Here is a 14,954-nt window from a genome sequence, read left to right on the forward strand (position 1 = left end):
CCTTCCCTGCTGCTGCTGCTGCTGCTAAGAAATAAAACCAAAACCACAAAACAAAACAAACAAACCAACCAAACCAAAAACTACATCTGCTGCTGCTAAGAAATAAAACCAAAAACACAAAACAAAACAAACAAACAAACCAAACCAAAAACTACGTAAAACTAGGTAACTTATGAAGAGTGGGAATTTCTTTTTTACATTCTGAGGCTGGCAAGTCCAAGATCAATGCTGGCATAAGGTCCTGGTGAGGGGTACTCTCTGCTTTCAGGATGGTGCTTTGTTGCTGTGTCCTCGAATCATGAAAGGTGGAAGAACAAGTGAGAGGTCCCTTCCACTTCCAGCCTTTTTATAATGGTGTTTATCCCATTCATGAGAATGGAACCCTTGTGAGTTTTGTTTGTTTATTTTCATTTTTGCTATAGAGCACATGCACTCAAGAAGGGGGAGAGAAAGTGAGAAGTCACCCCCAGGAAAGATGGACACGCCACCATTTCTTCCCCTCCATCCTCCTGGCAGAATTTTGGGCATGCATGTTCACTAGCCTGCCATGATTTCCAAGCTTCCAGGTCCAGGAATCAAACTGCGTGGCCAGCTATGTGGGATCCAGTGCCTTATCCTCCATGCTTCTTGCTCACCTCTGTGTGATTTAATTATCTCCCACAAGCCATACCTCTTAATACCATTGCATTAGGGATGAAGTTTTCACATGAATTTTGGGGGAGACACCATCATTCAAACCATAGCAGAGTCTTGTAAAGGTTAAATAACAGCCTGGACTTATATTGATAGTAAGTGGAAATGCTAATTGCAAACCTAAGATGAGCTGCAAGTTTATTTTTTTAATTGTGATTTAGTTGATCTTTCGCTATTTATGCTTCTGTAACAAACAACACTTTTTTTTTCTTTTTTGTGTGTAAGGTTCTAAAATACAAAATCTAAAGCTATCAAAGCTTCATTGAAGAAAATATTTGGGAAATGTAGGCTGCGTCTTTGAAGCTTTCAGAAGAATGTGTACACATGGACTGTCTTTCATGCTTTCCTTTACACTGACTATCCTTAGGGTTTGTTTATACATACACGTAGTTTCAATTGTTGTATTGATGGGCGAGAACACCTCAGACCTGTGTGGACTTATGAGCAGAGTTGTATAGATATCTGGGACCATCAGACTTTCAGGTGGGCAGTAAAGACTCGTAACCCTGAACTTAAAATCAGGATGGCACCGGTACCTACCAGTCACTTTCTTTCTGCTCATCTCTAAGCAAAGCTTTGGATCTCTTTAGGTTCACTTCTAGCTTTTTCTTCCCCAGATGTTCTCTTACAAGATCACTGACAGCTCCACCTAACAAAGACTCAGAAGAAAGGTTCATGGCAATGATTTGATTACTCTATTTGTGAATAAAGAAAATTCTTCATTTGATATAAAAAGTCAATTTCTAGGGACCAGCAGATGGTATAACAGTTATGTTGCTGGACTCCCACATAGTCAACTGCAGTTTGAATCCAGGACTGGCAGCTTAAACTCATGCCAGGCACATGTACATGTGTGCCCAAAATCCGGAGAGGAGAATGGAGGTAAAGTGATTGCAGTGTGGCCGTCCCCCCCGGGGTGTGTGTGTGTGTGTGATTTCTCACTTCCTGTCTCTCTGGTGAGTGCATGTGCCCTCTAGCAAAAATCTCTCTCAAAAATAAATAGTCAATCCATGAAAGAATCCAGGAATGGAGAGCTTTAAAGAAGGTTCTCATTTTCTATTCATTCACTTGCTCAGCACGTTACTGCACCAAGCCAAGGTTTTCGAAGAGGCAGAGTGCACTTAGCTTTTCATCAGCAGAATGAATGTCTTCACTTTATTTTAAAAGTCTCCACGACCTAGTTCCCCATATTTTCTAAGGAAAGGAATTTATATTATGAACATTACTCTCTGTGCCTTTATATAACAGAAAGTAATTTCGTTCATTTTGTCTTAATTCCCAAGTACACAGTGCTGAGATAAACAGATCTAACCGTTTACTGTTTAAAGCTCCTGGAGTATGAATCTGTAAATTCGGGGAGATTGCAAACCATAGTGTGTAGTCTGATACGGAGCAGGTTTACTCTGTCTTGACATGCATTCCTTGCTTGTAATTTCCTGTTTATTCAAGGTAAAGGAGAATTTTGCTACCACAGGCTCTCCCTTTACACCCAGGGGAGCTGAAGTGACCAGGACCATCTCTGTGTGTTGAACAAGCTGTGTTTACTGCACATCGACAGGATTTAACTCTGCCCCCATTTCCTTCATGGTGTTTATGCTCCCTTGCTCTATTTACATATTTCCCTCAAACTGGGTCCCATGATTGCAGCTGCACACGTTGTCATTTCTTTCCACTCTCATGTAGCACCTTTTCTGTCTCCATCGAAATCATGTCATGGAACTGCTACCGCACAGCATTGCCAAACCCGTGCTTTTCTGCCATTCACTATCTGTGAATTACTCAGCCATTCTGAAATAAACACGAAGTTGACAATGACTAGATTTATAAAATAAACAGGACAGTTCTCTGCGTCTCCATGTTTATGAACTATGATTCATTCCACTGAACCTGTTAAGCTTAGCTAAATTGAAAGAAATGTTGGTCTCCCCAGCCAAGAAGTCAGCAGTTTGACTAATGAAGTCGAGTCTTCAGCTCCCCTGTGTCCTCACCATGATTGGCACAGTTAGGGGCCCCTGAGTTGCTGATTGACTACCTAAGAGTGGTTTGGTGCCCTATTTTCTTACTGCAGTGTCTTTCAGAATGCAACCTGTAATTCGTGATTAAGCCCTTTGCTTTCAAAGCAAGTACCCAAGAAATGCTCATTTTTTGATTTCTGACTAACCCTCCTGTTTTCAGACGTGATGCTGACTAATCTTTCTATTCTCAGATGTGTTGCCGAATGGGCTTTCAGAAATGCAAAGTCAGAAGGGCAGTTTAAGAATTAGCAAAGGTCCCTTCATGAGAAATTGACCTGGCACAGAGCAACATCAATATGAGTACCTAGAATACATTTTGAAAGTATCTTATAATCTTATAACTAGATCTGCGAATAAGCCCATGCACAGTGACCAAAGATAAATAGGCCAGATAACTGGAAATTCTAGAGAATCGTTAAGGGATGACCCTTCACAGTTTCTGTTTCTGTTCTGAGTCGGTTTTTAATTCTGCAGGCTATTACAGACTTTGATGGAGTCTTGAGTGCTGCTTCTCTAATCATTGTTTGTCAGCCTTGGGGCTATGGGCATCATGGGCTGGATAGTTCTTTATCATGCAGGCTGTCCTGTGCATTGTAGGACATTTTATATCACACTAATTAGATGCCTTCATAGCATTAGTGCCATTCCCTTCGCTCTAGTTTTGACAATCAAAATGTTCCTGCCCTCCATTTTGGCCTTTATTGAGTGCCACTGCTTTCAAGTCACAGAGGGCAGAATGAAAAGCAAGGGGCCCTGTCAACAGTGCTGGGCAAGGGTATATACACTTCTGTGGGCCACACAGAAGCTGCAGAAGGGAGTCAGTCACTTTCTGTCTTGTGAAGAGCCCCCTCAGTAGGACCTCCAACCAGGGATAAGGTGACCTAACCCCAAACAGGCTGGATATAGAATATTGAGTATAAAAGGTAAGCAGTGAATAAGCAAGAGCAGTCAACAGAGAAGACATAATGCTCAGCAGGTACTGTAGTCCATTCTGTTGCCAATAACAGAGAATATCTGAGTCTGAGTAACTTAAGAGAATATAGGTTTATTTAGCTCACAAGACAAGGTTTAGGGACCACATGTGAGGGTCTTCTGGCTGCATTACAGTATGGTGGAGGGCAGAAGTACACACATCTGTGTTCCTGTGTCTCTGTTCTGGTCTCATTCCCTTTCCTTATAAGCCCACCAGGAATAAGTCCTGTGGTCCCTGCCCTGATAACCTCAGTCCTCATCTCCTCTCAAAGGCGTCACCTTTCAACACCAGAGTTAGATTATGTTTAATGTCTTAATGTCATCACAATCAAACCTCAAGAGATGAATTTGAGGGAGACATTCAAACCATAGTGCCAGGAACTGAAGTTAAACATCCCTGGTAGAAAACTCTCAGGAACCCTCAAAAATATCCCTCCAAGAGAGTCAATCTGGGTATGCACCATACCCAAGGATGTCAATGTTAGTTTAGAGCTGTACTGCCTATGTCAGACTTCCCCTCCTGTGGAAGCCAGGCACAGCATGTGAGTGTTGAAGGAGGGACTGATGAGGATTGAGAAGAGAGGAAAATAATGATTTTTTTACATTGCAGGGCTACAAGCCTCAGACAAGCCAGTATAGTTGAGGGAAACATGCTAAATTAGGTGAGACTCTGGTTTTTATTCTTAATTTTCTTATTACCTAAAAGTGACTAGAAGAGAAATAAGTCCACAGAATGATTTTTTTTTGGGGGGGGTCAGACTTAAAAAAGAAGAAAATTGGGGTCAAGTGGTGGAGTGGTGGTAATTCAGCCAGATCCACATAGTGAAAGGTCCTAGGTTCACATCATGGAGCCTCCCGAAGAACATCATGGATAGCATGCCCATCATTGGGGTGGGCTGAGGCTGATCACGGCATAAAGACCATGTTGGTCTTTCTCTGTCTGTCTCTCATGGAAGAAATAAACACATTACTTAAAGCTAAAAAAGATGAGAACTGCTTTTGGTGTATAATTTGCTAAGTATTCATTCAATGCTATAGGCATATTACCAGCTTTGAAATATACAAGTTAAATGAAAATGACAACACATTCTTTATTTAAATTGCTGTCATAAAATTGAACAGTAGTTCTGTATAAAACAGCCTGCCTATTGTGGGAAATACTGATTTCTGCTGAGTGACTGCCCAAAGATGGCCCCAGCTCCTTTCTGTCTTGGCTTCCTTCTAATAAATGGTTGGCTTCCCTGGGTATTATATTGCTGCTTATAATATTTCTTTTAATGACTTTATCTGTACCTCATAATCATGAGATACGTTACTGCTCACTTTCCTCCCTAGATGTATTGAAAAAATAGCCATAAATCTGTATCACTGCATCTGAGCCTTGTCAAGAACATATTATAGAAGACAACCAAGGTGTGGAGAGGTCTAGAAAAAATAATTCACTAAAAATATATATTGGAGGTAATGAGCACATATCTGGAGAGAAGGGGGAACATGGAATAATAGAACACACACTAATAAATTTTCAATTTATAAAATTAAAAAGGAAGAATGTTGTACTAACCGAGAATGCTAGCTAGGGTAAGGTTTACGGGAAGCAGGTATAATACTAAAATACAGAGCATTTTTCTAAGATTTTGCATGTGACTTTCCATCTGTCAGGAAAATTCTAGAAGACATCTTAAATGAGATAGAAGAAAATAAGTAGATTAAACTGTCATTACTGCTTTCAGTATATTTATTGATAGTACTTGGACCCTTGCCTGAAGCAGCCTCATTATCTACCGTTCCATCCTTTTTGGCTCTGAGAGAGTCTGGGCCTGCTTTTCCCTTAGACTCTTGCCTCTTACCTCAGCTTCTCTTTGCATGATAAGGAAAGGCAGGGCCACAGAATGTAGATGATGAGTAAACTCTGTCCAGTGAGTCAAGAAATGATTTTTCCTTTCCTCTGTGCTAGCAGATACTGAACAAGAAGAAAATGGACTTCTTTTTATTTACCTTGGGGGATGTCTGGTCTCTTGATTGTGAACCTCAGCAGCTGGTCCTCCTTCTGCTCTTAAGCAAAAACTTTCAGGTAACTGATAATACCAGTGTGATCACTCACCACATCTATGCTCTGGCTGAGATGATAACTTTGGGGCCATCAGTCAGGGGTGTTCATTCTCTATGCCGGCAAGTCTTGAAATAGGCACTCAATAAATATTTGTTAAATGCGTCAGTCAATATTGGGAAATATTTTTTTTGGTTACATTTATAATAGGACAAAGATATGTTTTAAAGTAGTGCCCATGAGTTAATTAGGAAGATTAATCATATGCTCATTGGAAGCTAACTATCACAGTGATAAATCAAGTTTGCCTTCAGGGTCTATAGAAATAAAATGGGTTGAAGCACAATTACAGAAAAAGACCAAAGTACAGTTGCAATAGAATTGCAAAGGCTTAACAAAAGATAGCTCTGTTGGGACCAGCAGTTAGCGTAATGGCTATGTCGTTGGACTCACACGTAGTCGACTGCGGTTCATGTCCTGGACCCGGTGGCTTAAAACTCACATCGGGCACGTGTGCGTGCGTGCCCAAGATCCCGAGGGGAGAATGGAGGAGAAGGGATTGTGGCGTGGCCATCCCCCCTGGGGGGTGATTTCTCGCTTTCCGTCTCTCTGTCTCTCTCTGTCTGGTGAGCGCACGCGCCCTATAGCAAAAACCTCTAAAAAAAAAGATAGCTCTATTAACATCTAATTACTATAGAAAACTGGAAGTACTTAGAACAGTGCCTGGCACATACATATGAAGTGCTTAGTAAATGTCAGGGTGATGAACAACATCATTAGTATCTTTATAACCAGATAATTTTTAGGATATCCAGGTAAGACATTAAATGTCAAATCATTTTTAGGATATTCAGGTAAGACTTTAAATGCCAAATCGGAACCAGCAGATGATGGAATGGTTACATTGCTGAACTCTCACGTAGTTGATCGCAGTTCAAGTCCTGGACTCATCAGCTTAAAACTCATTCCAGGTGTATGTGTGTGCATGCCCAAAATCCAGAGAGGAGAAAGGAGGAGAAAGGACTGCAACATGGCCATCTCCCTGGAGAATAATGTCTCTCTTTCTGTCTCTCTGTCTCACTCTGTCTCTGGCAAGTGCACATGCCCTATAACAAAAATCTATCTTAGAAAAGGGGGGAAATATAATAATGTCAGATCATCTTGTTAATTAAGTCATTTCCTTTTTATTTTGATTTCAGTTATTCTGATGATCTCAAGGGGAATGTTGCCAGGTGGTACTAGTATGTCTTCTGTACCATTGGTATTTAATCTTTGGGCCACCCTCAAGCTCAGAACTGGAATTTATGTATTTATTAATTTATTTTTTGTTCGTAATCCTAACTAACTAGAAGGCTGGGACAGAAAATCACAGCATGATAAGATCTTGTGACAAACACCTCTCTCCCTCCTTTTCCTCTGTCTCCCACTCCATTTCCCATGGGGTGTGGGGTATGGGAATCAATCAGAAGTTCAGAGGATCTTAGTACAGAATACAGACAATAGGGGACCAACAGTTAGCATAATGGCTATGTTGCTGGACTCCCATGTAGTCGACTGCGGTTCTAGTCTTGGACCCAGTGACTTAAACTCACACCAGGCATGTGTGTGTGTGTGTGCTCAAGATCCCGAGAGGAGAATGGAGGAGAAGGGATTTCAGCATGGCCATCCCCCCTGGGGGGTGATTTCTTGCTTTCTGTCTTTTTGTCTCTCTCTGTCTGTCTAGCGAGCGCACACGCCCTGTAGCAAAAACCTCGCCAAAAAAAAATAAATAAATAAATAAGAAAAAAATAAGAATACAGACGATAAAAGAGCCTAACTACAAAAATGTGGCATAATCTCAAAGAGGAAGGGGGTAAAAGGGGAGCTAAACTGAGTAACGTGAACCAGTATTGCAACAGAAAAGTGTTAAGACTGAAGGCTACAGGAATTATACACAATGTACTCTCGTCGGTACAGTTGGTTCTCATGGGAGTAATGTATTCTCACTGGTACAAATGTTTCTCATAGAGGTATAGGTTAATCATTCCGAAAGAGCCCAGTATGCTGTAAGTATGCCCAGTATGCTAAGTAAGTGGATGGTGGTTGGTGAAGCAGATTTCTTATTGTCGAGACAGGTAACTGACAGATGAGCAAGATAGGAAGGCTAGAATGAACTGTGTGGCACTAGGTAAGAACCATATGAAATCAACCTTAGCTTAATATAAATACAGAATAGATACACAAATAATTAGAGATGTGTGTATGTGAATCAGTGATTATGCAGATATACATTTTTTACTCTGCTGAGAGGATCTAGAAATAGTCACACTCCAGCAACAATGGGCACACCCAGAACCTAAATCTTGGTTTCTAATACCATTTCTCAATAAAAGAAGCTAGAGCTACTTGGAGGATAGCCTGAATGAGGGATGAGGCATGCCCCTATACCTCACTATACAAGATGACCCTGGAACATCTTATAGTCTTATAAAGTAGGAAAATGTTAAAAAATCACAAGGATGGAGACATGTCAAAGGGATACAGGAAAGGGTTTGAAAGAGCTTCCAATGGCCAAAGCTGGGATAATACAAGCCCAGAACTAGCATTTAAAAGCATCGTTTCATTCACTTTGCATTTGATTTTATTATTTTTTTAAATTATTATAAGGAATGTTGATTTTTGTTAATAATAGTGTTTTAAATTTCCTCTAAGATGACATTTATTATAGTAATGTGGATAAAGAAGTCAATGTAAAGAAAATGTGAAGTTATGGATAGCATTGGAAGAATGTAGATCAGGCAAAAATACTGATGGTAGAAGGTTTATTTCTGAAGTTTTAGGGGTCAGATGGTGATGCTATGGTAATGCAGTTGGACCCACATGGATAGGCTCTGGGCTCATGTGCCAGGACCTACCTGAACATGCCAGGTGTATGCATGTGTGCCCATGGCCTGGGCTGGTTGAGACTTGAGGTGTACTGTAACATGGACACCCAGTGGAGGATGTCTGTCTCTCTGTCTTTCTCATGGAAGAAAAAGGAAAAAGTAAACAGAATTTGGGAATGTGCTTTAATGTATTTACCTGGACTGATTAAATCTACATAGTCCAAACGTTCCTACTCAAGAGGGATACTTTGCCACATGTGAGTTCCTCATCACTACTGTCTAGCTACCTAATTGGTGTATAGGGCCTAGGAATTAACCTTTGTTGCATGGATTACCAATGGAAAAGGAGGAAGCAGCACTGTGGCTACACTTCCCCAGTGCCAAATGCCTCAGCTCCTTTCCATACCCCACCTCCCAACCACCTGGCAGATGGATAAAGTCACTGCACCCCGTTTGACACCAATGTGGCACAGGGGCAAACACTTATTTCAGTGGGGTGCTGCAAATAGTTTACTACAGGAACTTGGGGATGTGCCACTTCCTGATTTTGTGATCCAAGAAACTTCAGCTGATTTCAAGCAGGGTCATACTGAACAATAGGCTGGCAAAATCCCTGGACATTTCACCATTGCATCTGGGAAGCCATTATCAGTAGATTGTAGTATACCACTCTAAGTCATCTATTCTATGCATTTGATTATGTTTTGCCTCCTGTCTGACTTTTCTTGTAAACTTTAAGTTTCATGAGGGAAAGAAGCCATGTTTGCCATAGTCACAATTGTAACTCCAGTGCCTAATATAGTCCCCACACCAAGAAGATAAACCATACATATTTTATTTTATTTTATTTATGTTCCATCACTGTGTATAATTACAGCATACCAAATGAATTTTCCCATCATGAATACAATGTATATTGGTCTAGTCAAAGATGTTACCATACACATTATCACCAACAGATAATTTTCCATTTTTGTGTCCCTTAAATGTTTTGCTTCTTTCTTTTTCCCCTTGATTCCTTCCCTCTTACCTACCCTATTTCCCATCCTTCTCCCATATGGTATCTAGTATCCATAGTTGCTCTCCCTGTCTTTGCACCTTCCAGTCTTTCAGCTTCTGCCACTGAGTGCAGGCATTCAGTATATATTGAGTGCGGATATACATTTCATAGTCTGACTTGCTTCACTTAGCAGTAAATCTTCCATATTTGTCTACTTTCTATTGAATACCAGAGTCTCATTGTTTTTATAGCTAAGTAGTATTCTGTAGTGTGTATGTGCCACACTTTATCAATCCATTCATCTTTGCATGGACATTTGGATTAATTCCATGTCTTAGTAATTGTCCAGAATGCTGCAATATACACGGATATGCAAGATTGAATGCACTCCTGTCCTTTGGGTAGATATCCAGGAGTGGAATTGCCTGGATCATATGGTAGTTCTATTTGTAGGTCTTGATTCCCTCCCTTTTACCATCCCCTATTTCCCACCATTCTCCCACATTATATATCTAGTATGCATAGTTGCTCTCCCTGTCTTTTATTCCCACCAACAGGGTAAGGGAGTTCCCGTTTCACTACAGCCTCACCAGCTCTTATCATTATTTTTTTGGTCTTAGGTATGATGACTGAGTTTAGGTGGTATCTCACTATGGTTTTGATTTGCTTCTCCCTATGATAAGGGATGAGCATTTTTTCATATGCTTTTCATCCATTCATATGTCTTCCTTAGAGACTTGTCTGTTTAGCTCATTTGCCCATCTTTTAATTGGGTTGTGGGTTGTACCCCCCCCCCCCCAGTGAGCTGCTTGAGTTCTCTCATGTGTTAGCTAGTATATTCTGGTTACCAGACCCTTTTCCGAAGCATAGTTTGCAAATATATCCTCCCATTCCAAGATATCCGCCCATTCCAGGGGTTGCCAATTCACTCTAATTACTGTGGTTGTGTTTTTTTGTTTGTTTGTTTGTTTGTTTGTTTTTTCTGTGCAGAGGCTTTTTAACCTGATATAACCCTACTTGCCTATTTTTGGGAGTATTACCTGTGTTTGGCAGGGGTCTTATTTAAGAAGTTCTTGCCTACTCTGTTGTCTCCAAAAGTTTCCTCTGTTATCTATCCACCAGTAGTTTTATAGTTTTGGATCTTAGGTTTAGATCTTTGGTCTATTTTGAGTTGATTTTTGTTAATGCTGAGAGATAGGGTTCCATATTTGTTTTTCTGTAAGTGGATACCCAGTTTTTCCAGCATCATTTGCTAAAGGGATTTTCTTTTCCCCACTGGGTTGACTGGTGCCCTTTGTCACAGTCAGTTGGCTGAATATTTGGGGGTTTGTTTCTGTTTCATTGGTCCACATGCCTGTTTTTGTGCCAATACCACATTGTTTTAATTGTTATAGCTTTGTTAATGTATTTTGGGATCAGGAAGTGAGATGCCTTCTACTCCACTCTTCCTATACAGAATTGCTTTGGTAATATGAGGTATTTTATGATTCCAGACAAATTCTCTGATAATTCTTTCTAAATATGTGAAGAACATCTCTGGTAATTTGATTGGGACTGCATTAAATATGTAGATTAATTTGGGTAGGATTGACATTTTGATCATAGCAATTCTTCCAGTTCAGGAACATGGAATGTCTATTTTTTTGTCATTTTCCAATTAAATTTTTTTTTCATAGTTTTCCTTGTAGTAGAGGTCTTCGACTTCTTTGGTTACTATGTTTCTTAGGTACCTATGAATAAACACTTTTTGTGGCTGTTGTAAATGGAATTGCTTTCTTCAATTCTACCTCAGTCTGCTGTAGATTTTTGGGGCTGGCAGGTGGCGTGGTGGCTAAAGGTGCTGGTCTCCCTCACACCCGATCACAGTTTGAGTCCTGGACCTGGTGGCTTGCTTTCTCACTCTTTCTGTCTGATCAAACTGGGAAATAATAATAACAATATAAATAAAGTTAAATAAAATAATCCTTTATAAAATGAAATGCTATAGATGTTTGTATATTGATTTAAATAAAGTTAAATAAATTGTTTTCATTTTCAGGAGTTGTGTGTGGATGTGTGCGTGTGTGTGTGTATGTGTGTGTGTGTGTGTGTGTATGTATGCGTGTATGTATGCATTTTCCTATGTATATAATCATGTCGTCTGCAAATACAGATAATTTCACTTCTTCTTTCCTTATCTGAATGCTTTTAATTTAGTCTGTTGTCCGTTTGTGTTAGCTAGGACTTCCAGTACTATATTGAAAAGGAGTGGAGAAAGTGGGCAGCCTTGACTTGATCCAGTTTCTAATGGAAAAGCTAAACTTTTCCATATTTAGTATGAGAGAAAGTGGACAACCTTGTCTTGTATGATTTGTATAAAATTAGCTATGGTTTTATCATAGATGGTTTTTATTGTATTGAGAAATGTCCCTTCTATGCCAATTTTGCTGAGTCTTAATCATGAAGGGATGCTGTATTTTATCAAATGCTTTTTCTACATCAATTGATATGATCATTTTTTTTATCTTTCTTTCTGTTAATACGGTGTATTACATGTATGGTTTTGTGTATGTTGAACCCCCTGTACATTCCTTGAATAATGATCAAGTGATCATCGTGTATGTTTTTTATGTTTTATTGGACATGATCTGCTAGCACCTTGCTGAGAAAATTTGCATCTATATTCACCAGAAATATTGGTCTATCATTTTCCTTTTTTGTTATGTCCTTTTCTGTTTTGGGGATGATGGTGATGGAGGTTTCATAAAATGAATTTGGAAGGGGTCCTTCCTTTTAGATTTTTAGAAGTAGTTTGTTCTTCTTTAACAGTTTTGTAGAATTCAGAAGCGAAGCTATCAGGACCTAGGCTTCTCTTTGTTGAGAGGTTATTGATTACTGACTCAGTCTCATTTTTTGTTATGGGTCTATTCAGGCTTTAGATTTTTTTTCTGATTAAATCTTGGTAGATGACGAGTGTCCAAGAATTTGTCCAGCTCATTCAAGTTTTCTTGTTTGTTGACATGTAGTCACTTATAGTATCCTCAATGATGTTTTGTATTTCTTTTATGTCTGATATAATATTGCCTGTTTCAGTGCTGATTTATCTGGTTCCTTTCTCTCTGCTTAATTATTCTAGCTAGTATTGTGTCAATTTTCTTTATCTTCTCAAAGAACTAGCTTTTGGTTTATTTATTTTCTGTATAGTTCATTTATTCTCTATTTCATTTATTTCTGCTCAAATTTTTATTATTTTTTTCTTCATTTTTTCCCCCCAGTTTCCTAAGGTGTGTTGTTAGGTTGTCCATTTGTCACTTTTCTGTCTTTTTCACTAGTTACTAGGAATTACTGCTAGTATTACTGCTTTTGCTGTGTCTCATAGGTTATGGAAACTCATGTGCTTATCATTGCTGGTTTCAATGAATCTTTTGATTTTAGTTTTAATTTCTTCAGTGGTTGTGAAGTCATTCAGGAGTAAGTTGTTAAGTTTCCATTTGTTTGTGTATTTTTGAGGGTTCTTTTTGAAATTAACATCAAGTTTAATTCCATCATCGTTGGAGAAGATGTTAGATATAGTTTCTATGCCTTTGAATTTGTAAAGGCTTGTTTTGTGCCCTATTGTGGTCAATCTTTGAAAAGTTCCATGTGGTTATGAGAAAAATGTATATTTTGTGGTTTTTGGATGGAAGGTTCCATAGATGTTTGCCAAGTTCATTTAATTTATGGTATGGTTTAGATCCTGTATCTCTTTGCTTATTTTTTTGTATAGATGATTTGTCTAAAGGAGATAGTGAGGTTGAGATCCCCAACAATTAGTGTATTTCAGTCCTGGGATTGAACAGTTTAGTGTTGATAAGTTCTTTCAGGTTTTGTTTGTCTGAGAATGTTTTTACCTTGTCCCATTTGAAGGATAATCGTGTCAGGTATAGTATTCTTGGTTGAAATTGTTTTTCTTTTAACACTTTGAATGTATCTTCCAATTCTTTCTTTGCTTGTTTCTGCTAAGAGGTCTGATGTTAACCTAATGGGATAAATTTTGTAAGTAACTTGATGTTTCTCTCTTGACTTTTATAGAATTGTGTCTTTGTGATTTTAATCAGTCTGGCTAGATATACTGTAGAGAGAATCTTCTTAGGTTGATTCTATTTGGGGTCCTTTGTATTTTTTGGGTCTGGATGTTTCAATGTTTTTCCAGGTTTGGAAAGTTTTCTTCAAGTATTTTATGGAATAGATTAGCAATGCCTTTATTAGATTCTTCACCTTCTGGAATACCCATTATTTGGATGTTTGGGTGTTTAATGATATGTAATATTTCTTGTATGTTTCCCTCCTTTTTTTCTGGTTATTTTTTCCATTATTTTTGGTGATTTTGTCTAAGTCAGAACTTTGTTCTTCTAGCTCTGAGGTTTGATCTTCTGCATGATCTAATCTGCTATTAATACATTTGAGCAAGGTTTTGATTTCTTGTATTACAGCCTTTATCTCCAGCAGTTCAATTTGAGTCTTTTTTATGGTGTCTATCTCCTCCTTAAAATTGTGGAAGGGCTTCTTAATTTCCTAGAGTTCACTATTTCCTCTTGAGTCTTTTTATGGTGTCTATCTCCTCCTTAAAATTGTGGAAGGGCTTCTTAATTTCCTAGAGTTCACTGTCCATTTCCTCTCACATCTCATTTAGTTTTGTCACTATGAATATTCTGAAAATTTTTTCCTAATTTTTCTGTGAGTTTTATTGTACTGTTGGTGGATGATGAGAAGTTGTTCTTTTCCCTTGAGGGAGAGAGACTTTCTTAATTTCTCACATTTCTTGTGTATCTGCACTTATTTTTGTTCATCATTGGGTTATACATTTCTTCCTAATTTATTGGAATTGGTTCTGTAGTGTTGGGGGAAGAAAAGTTGTACTTCTCAGGTGTGCTCTTCAGAGTGGGCTTGTCTTCTGACCAGAAAAGGGTATATGTAGTCAGCTTGTGGTGCTTGTTTCCTACCCAAAATCTCAGGACCAGGCGTTCCTGGGGCTGTACTGGAGGATGTAACTAAAGGAAGAAGTATGCATTGTACAGGCCAGTCAAATATGAAATCTCAGAGGACACCAGGTATTCCAAAGGTCACTGGTGGGGGGAGGTGAGCCATGCTCTCTCAGGAGCTCCATCACTCCATCTGCTGTGACTGACTCTGCACTCTAGCTGGGACCCAGAGAAATCCAATGTCATGGGGCAGGATCAAACCTATAAATACTTATTGGCAATTGGGACCAGATGGTGGCTCAGTGTAAAACACAATGCTTCATGGGACAGATCCACATGGGAAGGTTTGGGCTCCTGGTTTAGAGACTTACCTCCCTGAGTAGGCAGGGCACCCACCTGCCAATGAGCCAAGAGTTGCTG

Source organism: Tupaia chinensis, unplaced genomic scaffold (assembly GCF_000334495.1).
Source record: "Tupaia chinensis unplaced genomic scaffold, TupChi_1.0 Scaffold000002_1, whole genome shotgun sequence".
NCBI lineage: Eukaryota > Metazoa > Chordata > Mammalia > Scandentia > Tupaiidae > Tupaia > Tupaia belangeri.